This window comes from Apium graveolens, chromosome 5, assembly GCF_009905375.1.
Source record: "Apium graveolens cultivar Ventura chromosome 5, ASM990537v1, whole genome shotgun sequence".
Classification (NCBI taxonomy): domain Eukaryota; kingdom Viridiplantae; phylum Streptophyta; class Magnoliopsida; order Apiales; family Apiaceae; genus Apium; species Apium graveolens.
The window spans coordinates 78,046,645-78,053,330 of record NC_133651.1 but is presented as its reverse complement, the minus strand read 5'-3'; the positions used below and the strand labels follow the sequence as shown (position 1 = coordinate 78,053,330).

Here is a 6,686-nt window from a genome sequence, read left to right as displayed (position 1 = left end):
TTCGCCCTAACAAGTTTTTGGAGAGCAGCCGGGGACTCGGCGTATTTTTTTAGTTTATGTACATACCATCATTGGTCATTAGGACTCAGTGATTAGGATGTAGTAGTTACTTATTTTTTCCGGTTGTGTTTCAGGTACTTTAGCAAACGTTTATGCAAACTCGTTCTAGTGCTCGCAAGAGGACTTTAGATACAGCTGAGGAGACAGACGAAGTTCTTGATATTCCGGAGAAGTTAGATTTTGAGGATTCGGATTCAGGAACTGAGCAGAAAGAACCAGTAAACATGGGAGATCGTATTGTTCAAGCTGATCCAGCTCTTATGGATTTTTCTCGGCCTAAAATTGATGACATTCAGTCAAGCATCCTTCATCCGGCTATTCAATCTAACACCTTTGAAATCAAGCCGGGCACTATTCAGATGGTGCAGAATTCTGTTTCTTTTGGAGGAGCGGCAACTGAAGACCCCAACATGCACATAAGGAATTTTGTCGAGATCTGCAGCACTTTTAAGTATAATGGCGTGACTGATGAGGCTATCAAGTTGAGGCTTTTCCCATTCTCACTGAGGGACTAAGGCTAAAGACTGGTTACATTCTGAACCAGCTGGGTCCATCACTACGTGGCAAGATCTTGCGCAAAAGTTTCTGGTGAAGTTTTATCCGATGGCAAAGACTACTGCTATGAGGAGTGCTCTTACTCAGTTTGCGCAGCAACCTACAGAATCTATGTGCGAGGCTTGGGAACGCTACAAGGAAATGTTGAGAAAATGTCCACATCATGGAATGCCGGATTGGATGGTGATCACTGGTTTCTATAATGGTTTGGGGGCCCAATCTCGGCCCATGCTCGATGCAGCAGCTGGAGGCGCCTTATGGGCTAAAAGCTATACTGAGGCGTATAATCTTATAGAGACGATGGCTGCAAATGAGCATCAAAACCCAACTCAGAGGATGACGTCAGGCAAGGTAGCAGGTATTCTGGAAGTTGATGCAGCCACCGCTATTGCAGCCCAGCTCCAAGCGCTATCAATGAAGGTTGATTCTCTGGCTACGTATGGAGTTAATCAAATAGCTATAGTTTGTGAGCTTTGTGCAGGTTCTCATGCTACGGATCAGTGTTCTCTTGTCAACGAATCTGTTCAGTATGTGAATAATTATCAGCGACAACAGCAGCCTGTGCCAGCGACCTATCATCCTAACAACAGAAATCATCCAAATTTCAGCTGGGGGAATAATCAGAATGCTATTCAGCCACCATATCAGCAAGGAGTGAGTAAATAGTTTAACCCACCTGGATTCCAGCAACCACAGCAGTATGCTACAAGGCAATCATATCCTCAATAGGGAAGTGCAGCTGCACCCTACTAGTGCTGATTTTGAGGAACTTAAGCTGTTGTGCAAGAGTCAGGCGATTTCTATCAAGACCTTGGAAAATCAAATCGGTCAATTAGCCAATGCAGTGCTCAATCAGTCAACCTGGCACTCTTCCCAGTGACACGGAAGTACCAGGCAGGAAGGAAGCTAAAGAGCAAGTCAAGGCTATTACCCTAAGGTCTAGAAAAGTAGCTGATGCTGAAAAGGCAAAGGAAGTCGAAGCTGAATTAGAGGATGAAGAATCTAAGCAAAAGGAGAAAGCGGCGGAACCAAGGAAGACTACTATTGAACACACTCTGCCTGAGGCTAATATAGGGGAGAAACAGCTCTATCCTCCACCACCTTTTCCTAAGAGATTGCAGCAACAAAAGCTGGATAGACAGTTCGGGAAGTTTCTGGAGGTGTTCAAGAAACTTCACATCAATATACCTTTCGCTGAGGCTCTGGAACAAATGCCTAGTTATGCGAAGTTTATGAAGACTATTCTTTCAAGGAAGGTGAAACTGGATGACCTTGAAACCGTTGCTCTCACTGGAAGAATGCAGCGCTGTTCTGCAGCAAAAGTTACCACCAAAACTTGAAAGATCCAGGAAGCTTCACCATTCCTTGCACCATTGGCAATATGACTTTTGACAAGTGCCTTTGTGATTTGGGAGCAAGCATTAATCTGATGCCGTTGTCGATCTTTAAAAAGCTGGATCTGCCTGATCCAAAACCCACATACATGTCGCTACAATTGGCTGACCGTTCCATTACTTACTCAAGGGGCATAGTTGAGGATGTGCTCAGTCAAGGTGGATAAGCTCTTCTTTCCAGCAGATTTTATTATTCTGGATTTTGAGGAAGATAAGAAGATTCCCATAATCTTGGGAAGGCCTTTCTTGGCTACTGGTCGTACCTTGATAGATGTGCAAAAAGGGGAACTTACTATGCGGGTCCAAGATCAGGATGTGACCTTCAACTGTATTCAAGGCAATAAATTCCCTACAGAAGATGAGGAGTGCTTAAAATTGGATGTGATTGATTCTGCGGTTACTTCGGAACTCGATCACATGCTAATGTCTGATGCATTGGAAAAGGCCTTAGTGGGGGATTTTGACAACGATGATGAAGATAGCAACTGAGCAATTACAATATCTGAACGCTTCTCCCTGGAAGCGAAAGGTGGACATACCATTTGAATCTCTTGGTACTTCTGACCTTAAGAACTGCTGAAGGGAAGCTCAAACCATCAATAGAGGAAGCACCTACCTTGGAGCTCAAACCATTACCTGAACACTTGAGGTATGCTTTTTTAGGTGATTCATCTACGTTACCTATTATTATTTCATCTGACCTTTCAGGTAGTGAGGAAGACAAGCTCTTATGGATTTTGAGAGAATTCAAATCGGCTATAGGATGGACCATAGCAGACATCAAGGGGATAAGTCCTTCATATTATGCATAAAATTCTGCTAGAGGAAGGTAGTAAGCCAACTGTGGAACTAGCAGCGAAGACTGAATCCCATCATGAAGGAGGTGGTGAAGAAAGAAATTCTGAAATGGCTAGATGCAGGCATCATTTATCCTATTTCTGACAACTCGTGGGTGAGCCCCGTACAATGTGTACCTATGAAGGGAGGTATCACTGTGGTCGCAAATGAAAAGAATGAGCTCATCCCTACTCGAACAGTTACAGGATGGAGAGTATGCATGGATTATAGAAAATTGAACAAAGCCACAAGGAAGGATCACTTCCCCCTTCCATTTATTGATCAGATGCTTGACAGATTGGCGGGTTATGAGTATTTTTGTCTTCTGGATGGTTATTCCGGGTATAATCAGATTTGTATTGCACCAGAAGATCAGGAAAAGACTACCTTCACTTGTCCATTTGGCACATTTGCTTTTCGCAGAGTTTCGTTTGGGTTATGTGGCGCCCCGGCCACCTTTCAGAGATGTATGATGGCTATATTCTCTGACATGATTGGAAATAACGTCGAAGTGTTCATGGATGACTTCTCCGTCTTTGGACACTCATATGATGAATGTTTGAATAATCTGCGCGCCGTACTCAAAAGATGCGTGGAAACTAATTTGGTGCTTAATTGGGAGAAATGTCATTTTATGGTGCGTGAAGGCATTATCCTTGGGCATAAGGTCTCTAGCAAGGGTCTGGAGGTGGACAAGGCCAAGGTGGGAGTCATTAAAAATCTTCCCCCACCTAATTCTGTGAAAGGAATCTGTAGTTTTCTTGGTCATGCGGGTTTTTATCGGCGATTCATCAAGGACTTTTCAAAGATATCTAAGCCGTTGTGCAATTTGCTTGAGAAAGATGTGCCGTTCAAATTTGATGATGAATGTTTGGCAGCATTCGAGACTCTCAAGGAGAGTTTGATCACTGCACCAGTCATTACAGCACCAGATTGGACAGAACCATTTGAGATGATGTGTGATGTGAAGTGATTATGCGGTAGGTGCAGTTCTGGGACAGCGCAAGAAAAATCTCTTCCATGTGGTCTACTATGCGAGTAAGACTTTAAATGGTGCCCAATTGAACTACACCACTACTGAGAAGGAGCTTTTGGCTATAGTCTTTGGCTTTGGAGAAATTTTGATCTTATCTGCTTGGTACGAAAGTAACAGTATTCATTGATCATGCAGTTATTCGCTATCTGGTTTCTAAGAAGGATTCGAAGCCGAGACTCATTCGTTGGGTGCTTTTACTTCAGGAATTTGAGTTAGAGATCAAAGATAGAAAAGGTACTGAGAATCAAGTAGCTGACCATCTCTCTAGGTTGGAGAATCCCGATTATACTTCACAAGATAGGACGTTAATCAATGAATCTTTTCCGGATGAGCAGTTGTTTGCAATTCAGGAGGAAGAACCATGGTTTGCAGATATTGTAAACTATCTCGTCAGCAATATAATGCCTCCTAATTTGACATCCGCTCAAAAGAAGAAGTTTCTGCATTTGGTGAAGTGGTATATATGGGATGAACCATATTTATTTAGACAGGGAGCTGACCAGATCATCAGGAGATGTATCCCGTTATGTGAGACGGAGGGGATATTACGAGACTGCCATTCCACGGTTTATGGTGGACACTATGGAGGTGAGAAGACGGCAGCTCGTATTCTGCAAGCAGGTTTTTTCTGGCCTACTTTGTTCAAGGATGCTCATCAGTTTTTTTAAGGTGTGATCATTGCCAAAGAGTGGGAAATTTGTCAAGGAAGGATGAAATGCCATTAAATGTGATGCTTGAAGTCGAGGTCTTTGATGTATGGGGAATCGATTTCATGGGGCCTTTTATCTCGTCTTGCAATAATCAGTACATCTTGCTGGCAGTCGATTATGTCTTAAAATGGGTCGAAGTTAAAGCTTTACCGACAAATGATGCAAAGGCATTGCTAAATTTTCTTCATAAGCAAATTTTCACAAGGTTTGGAACACCTCGGGTAATCATAAGTGATGAAGGATCGCATTTTTGCAACCGTAAGTTCACTTCTATGATGCAGCGTTATAATGTGAATCATCGAGTAGCTACTGCCTATCATCCGCAAACAAATGGTCAAGCGGAAGTGTCTAACAGAGAGATAAAGCGTATTCTAGAGAAAGTTGTTTGTCCATCAAGGAAGGATTGGTCTTTAAAGCTCGATGAAGCTGTTTGGGCTTACAGAACAGCATACAAAACTCCACTTGGGATGTCACCGTTTCAGTTGGTGTACGGTAAGGGATGTCATCTACCGGCGGAGCTTGAGCATAAGGCCTACTGGGCATTGAAGAAGTTGAACCTGGATTTAAAAGCAGCTGGTAAGAAAAGAATGCTTCAGATTAATGAACTTGATGAATTTCGACTTCAAGCGTACGAGAATAACAAAATGTATAAGGAAAAGGTGAAGAGGTGGCACGATAGGAAGCTACTCCTAAGTTATTTGTGCCAGGGCAACAAGTTCTTTTATTCAACTCTCGGCTCCGACTTTTTCCTGGGAAGTTGAAATCAAGGTGGTCTGGACCTTTTATTGTCAAAACTGTGTTTCCACATGGAGCGGTGGAAATTTTTGAGAATGATTCGGAACAAGCATTCAAGGTTAACGGTCAGCGGTTGAAGCACTACTATGGGGACATGGCAAACCGAGAGGTGGTTAGTGCCATTTTGTTGACTACTTGAGAAAGGTACGGAACGTCAAGCTAATGACGGAAAAGAAGCGCTGCGTGGGAGGCAACCCATGAATTGTTATTACAGGAACCCTTAGAAGTTAATAACCTATCCAAAAACACAAAAAAATCAGAAAACAGGGGCTGAAAAAAAAAATTCCCAGAGACCCTCTGCGTGCCCGCGCAGCTATGCTGAGCGGCCGCGCAGCAAGTTGCGCGCCCGCGCAGCTATGCTGAGCGGCCGCGCAGGGGTCGAGTTCCAGAAAATTTTTTACAGTTCAGAAAAAAAAAACAAACAAACAAAAACACAAAAACAGTTTTAGCCCATAAACCCACGAATTGTTCCCACTACCCCATCATTTTATCCCTTAATTCCCAAACCCTAATCTAATCCACACCCTATATATACATACACCTATCCTACATATCTTCCACAAAACTTCCTACACTTAAACCCTCTCACAAACATCAAAAATCAGTTCTTACACACTTTTATTCACGAATCAATGGCACCCAAGAGAGCACGCACTATTGACAGCAGTAGCACAGTTTCTGCTGCTGATTCATCGAGGGGTACTGCTGCAAGGCCTCGGTTAACTGACAGAGCTGCGGAGGAGGAGTACACTAGGCTGTTGGGGAAGCCAATTCTGAAGGAGAGGGGGTTTTTACCATCAGGGAGGGATGGTGAGTTGTTGCCCATGATTGCAGAGAAGGGGTGGATAACTTTTTGTGAGTCACCTGAAGCAGTACCGATGAGCGTTGTTCGCGAGTTCTACGCGAACGCGAAGGCTGAAAAGAATGGGTTCTCTGTAGTCCGTGGGCTGACGGTTGATTATCATCCTGCGGCGATTCGCCGTATGATTGGACAGCGAAAGAGGAAGCCCGAGGAGGAGAACTGGAATGAAAAGACTGCTGAGGATTTTGACTTGGATTTGATTTGTGCGACTCTCTGTCGACCGGGCACAGTTTGGAACCGCAGTCCAACCAATAATGAGTATCGTCACTTTCCGACGATCTCCATGAACAGGTATGCCCGTGCATGGAATGCATTTATATGTGCTAATATTTTGCCTTCTTCACATGCACACGAGGTCACAGTTGAGAGAGCACAGTTGTTGTGGGGAATTCTGCATGATGAGTACTATGTGGACCTTGGTGAGTTTATCTACCAAG

At 43.7% G+C, this 6,686-nt stretch overlaps 1 non-coding gene across 1 annotated transcript; it reads right to left on the bottom strand.

Moving 5' to 3' along the window:
- Positions 1-678: 678 nt before the first annotated feature.
- LOC141662533 (small nucleolar RNA R71) lies at positions 679-785 on the bottom strand. The gene has a single exon (XR_012550644.1). It is a non-coding gene; the product is annotated as a small nucleolar RNA R71 (small nucleolar RNA).
- Positions 786-6,686: the final 5,901 nt, after the last annotated feature.